Below are 13,391 nucleotides of genomic sequence, written 5' to 3'. Positions count from 1 at the left end.
CGGACATTTAAACACACCAAGCTAAATATAGTGAAGAATTTTTGGTGTGGCTGTAAATATTGGACAGAATAGAGCTGCCTTGCTGAGTAGTTTTGATGCCTCTGTGCTGCTGCTGACAGTGAGTTCCCTCCTCTATGCTGGACTGACTCTGAGAGCTGAGTTTAAGAGGCTGGATTTCAGAATTTGCTTTGAGCAAATTAATTGAGAACCCAACTCTGTATGAAGCTATGCAAAGTTGTAGGTCCATTTGTGTCAGAGTGAACACTCCCTGCCTGAGCTCACTAAGTACTGTGTATGGGGAGACAGCTTGCTGTGTACAGATTTGACATGAAAGAGTAGATGACTGGTTATGAGCAGTGACTGAATTGAACAGTAACAGAGCTAGTCGTCAATGATTAGCTTTCAGTTCTTGGTGACTTTCTGACCATAGTAACACTTGGGGTGACAGTTGAACCAATTATGAGAATGTGGTGAGTTCACATTCACTGTCACACTGTCACACCCACATGTAACCGCAGCGGACCTGGACCGTGGAGAGCAGTTTGGGATTCTCTAGATATTTCTAAAATGTAAATTCAACACAGTCTGATTTTTAAAAAAAATAAAAATCTATTTTTCCTTTAGATTGGGGCAGTGATTCCATGAAATATCAACAAGATTTCACCTGCATTAAAGCAAACTTCAGAGCTCAGATATGAGATATTGCTGATTGACTGATTCAGTAGTGTGTGTGGGGACACTGAACAGCAAGGCTCAGATCTCAGTGGTGGGAGGGTGCTGATCAACCAGGCACAGGGTTTGTGGGCTAGGGTATGGGTAGAAGGGCTGGATGTCCTTGAGCTGAGGTGGTTGTGCTGAGCTCTGTTTGTTGAGTGAGGTCAGTGATTAGCCAAGTTCACCATTGTTGAATTATTAAACTCACAGTTCCTTCATTGGTTTTCTTAGGCCAGCATTTTTCTTCCCTTTTGCTGAATTGTTACCTGCTGTTCTACATTGGTCAGTGTGTCTGTTTCTATTGATGTCGAGAGTTGTGGATTGTGAAGCTGCTTCAGTGAGAGATTCACTCCATTACTTCACGTGTCACTTGTAATCGGGGTGGGGGGGGGTAATGGGGAACTGCAATTATCACTAATAAACTGCTGGATCGTTGTAGTAATTTAATCCCACTGACTCCACATACCTCAATTTGTGCCAGGATTATTACCTGAGAATATGTGAGGAGATTTAAATTCTCTTCCCACAGCTGTGATGAGATGGGATGGGCAGCAGGATGGAAAGCAGGCACTGCCCATATATCTAGCTGTGTGGGGAAAAATGTTCTGTTTGATAAAGTTTGTACCGGTAATGCTGAAGGAGGCCAGTAGGGGGAACTTGTGCCCCATTTAGATAGACTATCATGAGGGTCATGAGGACTCGAAACGTCAACTCTTTTCTTCTCCGCCGATGCTGCCAGACCTGCTGAGTTTTTCCAGGTAATTCTGTTTTTGTATCAGAATACTGTATCAGGAACAACATGGGTTATATACAGAATAAAGCTCCTTCTATACTGTCCCATCAGACATTCCCAGAGCAGGTACAGCACGGGTTACACACAAAATAAAACTCCCCCAACAATGTCCCAACAACAAAGAAATCATTTACAACCATATGAAGCCTTTAACATAGTAAACCAGCCTAAGACATTTCACAGGATCATTCTCAAAACAAAATTTGGCACCAGACCACATATGGAGATATTAGGATTGCAGACCAAAAGCTTGGTTGGATAGGTAGGTTTTTAAAAGCACCGTTTTGGAGCATCTTAAAGGAGGAGAGAGAGGTGTTTAGGGATGGAATTCCAGAAAGCTGAAGGCATAGCTGCTAATGATGCGGAGATTAAAATTGAGAATGGGCAAGAGATCAGCATTGGAGGAGTTCAGCGATCTTGGAGGGTTATGAGACTGGAGGAGCTTATAGAGATAGGGAGGGGCAAGGCTTTAGTAAGCAAGAATGAGAATTTTAAAACAAGGTGTTGCTCAACTAGGTGTTGCTCAACTAAAAGCCAATATAGGTCACTATGCAAAGGAGTGAGGGGTGAATAGGACTTGGTGTGAGTTAGGATATGGGCAGAAGCTTTTGGATGAGCTCAAGTTTATGGAGGTTGCAAGGTCCTTCTACAGGGTCCAATCAAACGCTCCCAAGGCAGATAAAGAGGAAGACGGCCCTGATATGCTCAGATTCTCAAAGAGTCATAGAGGTCTACAGCACAGAAAAAGGCCCTTTGGCCCATCGAGTCTGCGCTGGTCAAACAAGTACCTAACTATTCTAACCCCATTTTCCAGCACTAGACCCATAGCCTTGTATGCCATGGCATCGCAAGTGCATATCCAAATACTTATTAAATGTTATGAGGGTTTCTGCCTCTACCGCCCTATCAGGCAATGAGTTCCAGATTCCCACCACCCTCTGGATGAAAAAATTCTTCCTCACATCCCCTCTAAACCTCCTGCCCCTTACCTTAAATCTATGCCCCCTGGTTATTGATCCCTCCACCAAGGGGAAAAGTTCCTTCCTGTCTACCCTATCTATGCCCCTCATAGTTTTATACACCTCAATCATGTCCCCCTCCCGCCCTCAATCTCCTCTGCTCCAGGGAAAATATCCCCAGCCTATCCAATCTCTCCTCATAACTAAAACTCTCCAGCCCAGGCAACATCCTGGTAAATCTCCTCTGCACATTTTCTAGTGCAATCACATCCTTCCTATAATGCGGATTCCAGAACTGCATGCAATATTCTAGCTGTGGCCTAACCAGCTTTTTATACAGTTCCTGCATAACCTCCATGCTCTTACATTCTGTGCCTCGGCTAATAAAGGCAAGTATCCCATATGCCTTTTTAACCACCTTATCTACCTGTTCCGCTACCTTAAGGGACCGGTGGACATGCACACCAAGGTCCCTCTGACCCTCGGTACTTCCCAGGGTCCTACCATTCATTGTGTATTCCTGTGCCTTGTTTGTCCTGCCCAAATGCATCACCTCACACTTATCTGGATTAACTTCCATTTGCCACCGATCAGCCCATCTGACCAGCCCGTCTATATCCTCCTGTAATCTAAGGCTATCCTCCTTACTATTTACCACCCCACCAATTTTTGTGTCATCTGCACACTTACTGATCAACCCTCCCACATTCAAGCCTAAATCGTTTATACATAGCACAAATTGCAAGGGACCCAACACCGATCCCTGTGGAACCCCACTGGACACAGGCATCCAGTCACAAAGACACCCCTCGACCATTACCCTCTGCTTCCTGCCACTCAGCCAATCCTAGATCCAATTTGCCAAATTGCCTTGGGCTCTTACCTTCGTTATCAGTCTCCCATGCGGGACCTTATCAAAAGCTTTGCTGAAGTCCAAGTAGACGACGTCAAATGCATTGCCCTCATCTACACACCTGGTCACCCCTTTGAAAAATTCAATCAAATTGGCCAGACATCACCTCCCCTTAACAAAACCATGCTGACTGTCCTTGATTAATCCCTGCTTCTCCAAGTGTAGATTAATTCTGTCCCTCAGAATTGTTTCCAATAGTTTCCCCATCACTGAGGTTAGACTGACTGGCCCTTAGTTCCCTGGTTTATCCCTTCCTCCCTTCTTGAATAATGGTACCACATTGGCTGTCCCCCAGTCCTCTGGCACCTCTCCTGTGGCCAGAGAGGTATTGAAAATTATTGCCAGCGCCCCTGCTATCTCCTCCCTTGCCTCACTCAACAGCCTGGGATATATTTCATCCAGGCCTGGAGATTTATCTACTTTTAGCCTGCCAGGCCACTTAGAACCTCCTCCCTTTCTATGCTAATTTCTTTAATTATATCACAGTCCTTCTGTCTGATTTCCATACCCATGTCATCCCTCTCACTTGTGAACACCGACACAAAGTATTCATTTAGAACCCTACCTATGTCTTCCGGCTCCACACACAAATTACCACTATGATCCTTGATGGGCCCTACTCTTTCCCTAGTTATCCTCTTAATGTACTTGTAAAATAACTTTGGATTTTCCTTTATTTTACCTGCCAATGTTTTTTCATGCCCCCTTTTTGCTCTCCTAATTTCCTTTTTAAGTATCCCCCCTACACATTCTATACTCCTCTAGAGCTTCCGCTGTTTTGAGCCCTCAGTATTTGCCCTAAGCCTCCCTTTTTCTCTTTATCCAATCTTGTATATGCCTCGACATCCAGGGTTCCCTGGATTTGTTGGTCCCACCCTTTGTCTTTACTGGAATATGTTGGCCCTGTACTATTTCCTTCTTGAATGAGTCCCGCTGCTCTGACGCAGATTTACCTAAAAGTAGCTGCTCCCAGTCCACTCTGGCCAAATCATATCTGATCTTATTAAAATTCTCATGAGGAAATGAGTCCTCAGACTGGGCGTTTACCCTCGAGCTGCAAGATGAGGCCATACATCTAGTTCTTGAGATTTTTGATTTAACAACTTAACAATTGATCTAATCAGGGTCGAGCAGTTTCCTGTCACGCTCAGTTCTTAGATGAGAACCTTCTCAATCTGACACGATTAAATGTCAAGTCTGAATTTCGTTCAATAAAAGCAGAGTAATTTGTGAAAGGGTCAAGGAACAGTGACTGACCAATAAATAACATCTGACTGAGTCGGGGAGAGAGGCAACACTAGACTCAGTCAGCAAAACGTGGCCTCAACATCCTCCCTTTACCGCGGTTGGACGTGCCAGGCTTTGCTATTCAGCACTATACCAGCCTGTGCTAGTCTTTCATTATTTATTCACGGGATGTGGGCGTCACTGGCTAGGCCAACATTTATTGCCAATCCCTAATTGCCCTTGAGAAGCTGCTGGTGAGCTGCCTTCTTGAACTGCTGCAGTCCATATGGCGTAGGTACATCCCACAGTGCTGTTAGGAAGAGAGTTCCAGGATTTTGACCCAGCGATAGTGAAGGAACGGCGATATATTTCCAAGTTAGGATGGTGAGTGACTTGGAGGGGAACTTCCAGGTGGTGATGTTCCCATCTATCCGCTGCCCTTGTCCTTCTAGATGGTAGTGGTCGTGGGTTTGGAAGGTGCTGTCTAAGGACCCTTGGTGAATTCCTGCAATGCATCTTGTAGATGGTACACACTGCTGCTACTGTGTGTCAGTGGTATAGGGAATGAATGTTTGTGGATGTGGTGCCAATTAAGTGGGCTGCTTTGTCCTGGATGGTGTCAAGCTTCTCAAGTGTTGTGGGAGCTGCACTCATCCAGGCAAGTGGGGAGTATTCCATCATACTCCTGACTTGTGCCTTGGAGATGGTGGACAGGCTTTGGGGAGTCAGGAGGTGAGTTACTTGTCGCAGGATTCCTAGCCTCTGACCTGCTCTTGTAACCACAGTATTTATATGGCTAGTCCAGTTCAGTTTCTGGACAATGGTAAGCCCCCAGGATGTTGATAGTGGGGGACTCAGTGATGGTAATGCCATTGAATACCAAGGGGTGATGGTTAGATTCTCTCTTGTTGGAAATGGTCATTGCCTGGCATTTGTGTGGCACAAATATTACTTGCCACTTGTCAGCCCAAGCCTGGATATTGTCCAGGTCTTGCTGCATTTGGACATGGACTGCTTCAGTATCTGAGGAGTCGCGAATGGTGCTGAACATTGTGCAATCATCAGCGAACATCCCCACTTCTGACCTTATGGAGGGAAGGTCATTGATGGAGCAGCTGAAGATGGTTGGGCTGAGGACACTACCCTGAGGAACTCCTGCAGTGACGTACTGGAGCTGAGATGACTGACCTCCAATAACCACAGCCATCTTGCTTTGTGCTAGGTATGACTCCAACCAGTGGAGAGTTTTCCCCCCTGATTCCCATTCCCAATGACTCCAGTTTTGATAGGGCTCTTTGATGCCACATTCGGTGAAATGCAGCCTTGATGTGAAGGGCAGTCACTCTCACCTCACCAAGACTGTAACGAGGTTAGGGGCTGATGGCCCTGGCAGAACCCAAACTGGGCATTAGTGAGTAGGTTATTGCTAAGCAAGTGCTGCTTTGATAGCATTCTTGATGACCCCTTCCATCAGTTTACTGATGATCGAGAGTAGACTGATGGGGCGGTAATTAGCCAGGTTGGGTTTGTCCTGCTTTTAGTGTACAGGACATATATGTGCAATTTTCCACATAGCCGGGTAGATGCCAGTGTTGTGGCTGTACTGGAACAGCTTGGCTAGGGCGCAGTAATTTCTGGAGCACAAGTCTTCAGTACTAGCACTGGAATATTGTCAGGGCCCATAGGCTTTGCACTATCCAGCACCTTCAGCCATTTCTTGCTATCACGGAGTGAATTGAATTGGCTGAAGACTGGTGTCTGTGATGCTGGGGACCCCCAGAGGAGGGCGAGATGGATTAGCCGCTCGGCACTTCTGACTCAAGATTGTTGTGAATGCTTCAGCCTTACCTTTTGCCTTATCTGGGCCAGTCTATACCAGGCGGTTTCAGTATGTGCCATCCTGAAATACCCTTGCCAACCCCCCCACCTGGATCCAATTCCTCTCCTACCATGCACCATGTTGTCACTGCATCAAAACAAGATGCAATTGGGTGATGTCTCTGTCTAGATTCAGTGGGCATTGCCCTGCCCCACCCCCACCTCAAGATAGCTGAGGGACTCAGGAAGAGGGGGAAGAAATGACTATTCTCTGGCAGAGATGGGGAAATCCCTTCACTGCCTCCAACCCTTTTATCTCCCTCAGCAAGGAGCTACTAACAGGAAACATAATAACCAACCTCCGGGTGCCCCAAAACGTTTCACTCCCAATAAATTACTTTGAAATGCAACAGCTGAAGGTAATGCGGTTGGTTGATGTGGTGCATATGGATTTCTAAAAGGCATTTGATAAAGTGACGTAAAATACACTTGCCAGCAAAATTGAAACCCATGGAATAAAAGGGACAGTGGCAGCATGGATGTGAAGTTGGTTGAGTGACAGGAAACAGGGAATCATGGTGAGTGGTAATTTTTTGAACTGGAAGATGGTACTCAGTGGGGCTCCATGAGGCTTGGTGCTGTGACCACCCCATTTCTTGACATGTTAATGACTTAGGCTTGAATGTGCAGAGTAAAATTTAAAAATTTGCAGATGACACAAAACTTGGAGGTATTGTGAACTGTAAGGAGGATAGTGATAAATGTCAAGAAGACATAGACAGGCTGGTGAAATGGGTGGACTTGCAAAAGATTAAATTTAATGCAGAAAAGTATGAAGTGATACATTTTGGTGTGAAGAACATGGGGAGTCAATATAAAATTAAGAATACAGTTCTAAATGGGGTGCAAGAACAAAGACATCTGGGGCTATATGTACACAAATCATTGAAGGTGGTAGGGCAGGCTGAGAAGTGGTTAAAAAGGCATACAGGATCCTGGGCTTTATGAATAGAATACAAATGCAAAGGAAGCTATGACTAATCTTTTATAATTCTGGTTTGGCCTCAACTGGAGTATTGTCAACTTCTGGGCACCACACTATAGGAAGGATGTGAGGGCTTTATAAAGGGTTCAGAAAAGATTTACAAGAATGGTTCCAGGGAAGAGGGACTTCAGTTGTGTGGAGAGATTGGAGAAGCTGGGCATTGTTCTCCTTAGGGAATAACGGTTTGAGAGGAGATTTGATAGAAGGGTTCAAACTCATGAGGGGTCTATACAGGGTAGATAAAGAGAAACTGTTCCCATCTGTGGAAAGGTCGAGAACTAGAGGACACAAATTTATGGTGATTGGCAAATGAGCCAAAAGTGACACAAGAAAAAGCTTTGATGCAGCGAGTGATTAGAAACTGGAATGCACTGCCTGAGAGTGTGGCGGAGGCAGGGTCATAGTCATTGACTCTCTATGGCACAGAAGGAGGCCAATCGTGTCTATGCTGCTCTCTGTGGAGCAATCCAGTCAGCTCATTCCCCTGCGCAAGCTTATTTCCCTCAAGTACTCATCTAGTTTCCTTTTGAAATCATCCCTCATCTCTGCTTCCATCACCCACATTGGTAGCAAGTTCCAGGTCATTGACACTCACTTTGTGAAAATAGTTCTTTCTCACACTTTCCCTGCATCTCTTTCCCAAAACATTAAATCTGTCTCCCTTAGTCCCTGTACTACTGCTAATGGGAAAAGCTTTTCTTTGCCTACCTTCTCTAAATCTATCAAAGCTTGTGCACCTCTATCACATCTGCCCTCAAACTCCATTGTTCCACGGAGAACAATATGTCCTGCCACCTTCAAAGATCTATGCACGTGAACTCCCAGGTCTCTCTGTCCCTGCACCATTAAAGGCTATATTGCCTCTCCCTATCCCCTCTACCAAAATCTCACATTTCTCTGTATTAAATTCTATCTACCACCTGTCTGCCCATTCTGCTAGCCTATCTATATCCTGTTGCAGTAGATTGGTCTCATCCTCACTGTTTGCCACACCTCCAAGTTTGGTATAATCAAATTTTACAATTTTAGTCTGCATGATTCAAGTATCCAAGTCATTTTATATTTTTCAAAGAAAAGCAGTGACCTAGCACTGACTTCTGGGGAGCACCATTGCCTACAATCCTCCAGTATAAAATACAAACATTTACCACTGGCGGTTTTCAGTCCTTAAGCCGTTCTTTTTATCGAAGCTGTTATGAAGATGTGTTAAATAGAACATACTAATTTCTGGTATCATTGGTTATACATACATATGGTGTTAAACTTTTTTGAAAAGGACACTTTGCTAAGCAAAAGACACTGGCTACTGGAGCTACTATGTTACATTTGTGAAGATCATAAACTGCTTTTTATGGAGACAAACTCTATGGAGCTTTCAGAGAGAAGTCACATGATCCAGCTCTTGGGTGAAAAGATACTGGATTTTATATAGTCAGAGAGAGATTGCCACAGAGTCAACAGCCTCAACCCCTTCTTCTGAAACCCCTCTCATCAAAGCTGAGCTGTTTTGTGATTTGAAAAACCCAACAGAAGAGCTTATTGCTGCAGCGTTATTAAAGAAGAATTTGAAATCAACACCACTGTCTCCAGTGAAAAACCTCAAGTACCAGCAACTACTGTGGAAAAGGACCTTTCAACTGTAAACAAGCCTCTAGACACTCTGTGAATATATTTTTTTCTGACTTGTTTTTAAGATCTGATGCTCTGCAGAGTTTTATTTCTTTATTGCTTACTTGGGCGGGGTTGGGTGGGGGGTTGTGTATATGTTGTTTTTACATTAGTGGGTAGTTGAACATATTTGTACATTTTAAACCTTTTGTTAATAATTTCTGCATCTTTACCTGAATGAGTTTTAGCAATAAAACTAACTCTTTACTTGTTAACTGAAGGAAACTAAACTTAAGGATGTCTGATTTCTTGCACCGAGCTATACACAGTTAAATACATATTAAATTGGCAATATTAGCTTTTAAATTCAAACTCTGTTACAGCCAACTCAGCAGTGGGACAAAGAGGAGTCAGTTCACCCCTGCTAACCTGGTCGTACCAAAGCTGATACTGGCTCTCCTAATTCCATGAGCCTTGATATCCATTCCATTCCCTTCATCAACCTTCTCTGTTACTTCATCAAAAAATTCAACTGCATTATTAACGCACGGTGTCTTTTACAAATCTGTGCTGTCTCTCCTCAATTAACTCAAACCTCTCCAAGTGTCTGTTGATCATTTTCCTTCTTCCTATTGTTTCTAAAACCTTACCCTTCATTGATGATAAACTGAACGGCCTGTAGTTACATTCCAACAAGGAGAAAAGGTACCAAAGCCAGGGCTGCTTGGGTGACAAAGGAAATAGAGAATACTAGGAATGTCCTTACATCTTTTCTTGAATAAGTGCAGCACACTTGCCACTCTCCAAATCTCTAGCACTTACCCCATATCTAGGGAAGGTTGGAAGATTGTGGCAAGCCTTTCCACAATGTCCACACCCACTCCCTTTAGCAACCTGGGATGCAAGCCATTTGGACCAGGTGACTTATCCACTCATCAGCTTTTCCAATATATCCTGCCATCCATTTTTTACCTCTGCCAACTCTGCTCCTGATATTTATTATCTTGCTTTTCATTTCTCCTCTCAACTTCCTGCATTTGGCCTGGTTCTCGTTTGAGGACTTAAACTGACATGCATCATATACACTTTTTTTATTTCATCATATTCTCTATTTCCATTGTTACCCAAGTAGTCCTTGCTTTGGTTCCCCTACCCTTTCTCTTTATTGGAATGTAGCTAGCCATTACCTGAAATATCAGCTTAAAGTTAACCCATTGTTCTGTTACAGTTTTTCCTGTCAGTCTTTGGTTCCATTTTGCCCTGGACTCATGATGACAGTTACAGAAATGTCTGTCTGTCCCCTTAACTATGGGATCTCCTATAACGACTGCATTTCTCCTCTTTGCTGTTCCCTCCTTTGAAGTCCTTTGTCTGGACTGCATTCGTTCAAGGTCTCATCCCTCCCAGCAGTCTCCCAATGCTGAGTATCGATTTGAGAGTGGCATACACCCCAAAGTCTCCTCAACTTCCTATTTCTTCCGACTCTTTCAGATGCACGCCCATTTACTATCCTGAACTCTTACTGCCTTTGGGGTGAGCACTTCCTGAAATGTACAATGCAGGAAACTCTCGTCCTCCCTAATGCTCCATAGTGACTTCAGCTTCATGCTCAAAATCACGAGCTTGAGCTCAAACAGCTGGAGATACTTCCTTCACACGTGATTCCTCCAAGACATATTGGCCCAAATCTTCTGATCAGGATTCGAACCCCTATTTCTGACCCTGATCTGACAAAAAAAAACCCGTTTACCTTCCTCTGACTTTTCTGGGCAATTTCTGATGGAGGCTTCTGCAGGACTCAGTCAGTGCAGGAAACCTCAGAGAATCAGCAATGGGAATCCGTGCAGAAGGCATGTCATCTTTTTACAGCACTAACTCCCGTATTCTGGAAGGTAAAGAGTTTAAATGTACCAAAGCTACGGAGAGAAGGTAAATGGGTAAGGGGGCAGGGTGGGTGAGGAGGTAGGATGGGTGAGCTAAGTAAGGGATAGAGTGGATGAGGTGAGTGGGTAGGATGGCAGGTGCATGAGGTGGTAGGGTGGCAGCTGGGTGAGGTGGTACGTGGGTAGATGGGTCGGGAGGGTTGTCAAGTTGGGGCTATTCAGGTCAGGTTGTTGGGGAGTCACGTGGTGGGGCTAGTCAGGCCGGATTAAGCGGTGTTGGGGGAGGCGGGCGACCGGGGTGGGGGCTAGGCAGGCTGTGTTGGGGGCTACTTAGGTTAGATCGGGAGATCGGGGAGTTGGATGATGGGGGCTAGTCAGGTTGGGTCGGGGGTATTCAGGGGGGATGGTTAAAGGGAGAGTCAAGGGGTTTAGCCTGAGCAAGATCAGTTGTATAGTTACCCAGGAGTTAGACTAGCAGTTTTCTAACATTTCCTGAGTAACTCTCGAGGAAAGCAAGTCAGAACTGCTTGAAGTCTCCGGCACTAACTCAGAGTTGAAGACATTTTTGGAGGATCCTGGGGATCAGGGGAATTGCCCATCGGAAGTTCAAACTTCCTGGGCAGTTCCCAAGTAGTCCTTGCATTGGGACTTCCGAGGGGTCCCGTAGCGCATCTTCTGGGGTACATCTGGTCTCCAACTATCCAGAGATTGGAAGATCTGGGCCTTGAGTGTCCTGAAGTTTCCACATGGTGGAGGAATTGCAAGCAACAGGTCTCAGCTGCCCATCCATGATCTAAAACATCTCTATTCCCTCCTTCAGAATCTAGTTAGAACCTTGTTTAAGCTATTAATTTGAACTATTTAATGCCTCTGGAACTGCTCTGTGCTAATATTATTAGTTCACTGACTGTTATACTTACCTCCAATGAATGTTGTAATTTCCTGGTTCCTAGTTTGAATGAATGCTCTAGTTGGGAGAATGAGAAAGATTCTAACCAACCATCACTTACATGTTTTCCTGTGACATCACACTTTGATTTTTCTTTTTTTTTAAATGCGGTCTGTCTGCTTCAAATCCCTCTTTCTCCACCGCTGATCTCGCTCTCACTCTCCCCACTAATCTCAGGTCTGCTCTGACGCTGCTCTTTATTCCCGCTGCTGCTCTCGCTGCTGAGGTGACTCTTCAAAACAGAATTGGATAAGCATTTGAAGAGAGAAATTTGCAGAGCTGTTGGGAAAGGCAGGGGTGCGGGATTAGCTGAGCCCCTCTTGCAGTGAGCTCGCATGAACATGACAGAACAAATTACCTCCTTTTGTGCTGGAACTATTCTGTGATTCCTTGAGGTAAGTAAAACATCCAATGGCAAGGAGCAGGGGTCAGAACATCATAGGGTAACACGGACGAGGGAAGGGATTCGGTTCATCTTAATCCCCTCAGTGGATTCTGCATTCCCATAAACTCAGGTATTTCTTTTGCAGTCTTCATAGCGTCTGGTTGCTTTGCAGAGTCCCTGTCACAGACGCACCCGGTGTCTGGGATTGTTTTCATATAATTAATAATTACTCACTCACTTTTCCAGAACTGCTTCATCCAATTCAGGGTCGCAGGGAGCCGGAGCCTATCCCGACAGGCAATGGGTGCTAGGAGGGGTACACCCAGGACAGGATGCCAGTCCATCACAGGGCACACACTCTCACATTAGGGGACAACAGCCAATCCATCTAACCAGCACGATTTTGGACAGTGGGAGGAAACTGGAACACCTGGCAGAAACCCACACAGACACAGGGAGGATATGCAAACTCCAAACAGACAGACACCCAAGGTCAGGGGGAGGGAATCTGCCACCTTTACCTGGTCTGGCTACATGTGACTCCAGGTCCACAGCAACGTGGTTGATTCTTAACTGCCCTCGGGAATGGTCCAGCAAGCCACCCAGTTATATCAAACCGCTGCAGGGGAAAAAAAACACGCACTGTGGGCTCCCCCACAGCATATGGACTGCAGCGGCTCACCGCCTCCATCTCAGCTACGGATGGGCAATAAATGCTGCCCTTACCTGCGATTCTCACATCCCACGAATGAATAAAAAAAAAACTCCAGCCTGCGATTATTATTACAAAAATAAATCTGCCAAGATAGCTCAGAGCAGCCTGACTGACGATCACTCACAGTTACTGGTTTCTGTGTTTCTTTCCTTCTGTCTCACATTCAACCCCCACCTACACATTTCTAATCTCACTTTGTTAAAGCACCAACTGCGTTTCAATCGTCAATTTCTTCGCAGGAATCCATCAGGCTCCCAATACACTTTTCCTTTAATTATTTTCAAATTTCCCAAATCTGATCCTTTTCTCGGAAACGATCTTTAAGAACTCTTCATGTAACTCGCGGCTGAAGCTGCTGAGTGACCCCCCCCTGGGCCACAGC

General features: G+C 45.1%; 1 long non-coding RNA gene across 1 annotated transcript; it reads right to left on the bottom strand.

Moving 5' to 3' along the window:
* Positions 1-6,638: 6,638 nt before the first annotated feature.
* On the bottom strand, positions 6,639-13,347 carry LOC144691179 (uncharacterized). Its single transcript, XR_013579049.1, has 3 exons — positions 12,816-13,347; positions 8,621-10,962; positions 6,639-8,332 (listed from the first exon to the last, which is right to left on the bottom strand). It is a non-coding gene; the product is annotated as an uncharacterized LOC144691179 (long non-coding RNA).
* Between the last annotated feature and the right edge of the window lie 44 nt (positions 13,348-13,391).

The sequence above is a fragment of the Cetorhinus maximus genome, chromosome 15 (assembly GCF_964194155.1).
Source record: "Cetorhinus maximus chromosome 15, sCetMax3.hap1.1, whole genome shotgun sequence".
In the NCBI taxonomy this organism is placed as follows: Eukaryota; Metazoa; Chordata; class Chondrichthyes; order Lamniformes; family Cetorhinidae; genus Cetorhinus; species Cetorhinus maximus.
This window is presented reverse-complemented; position numbering and strand designations above follow the sequence as displayed.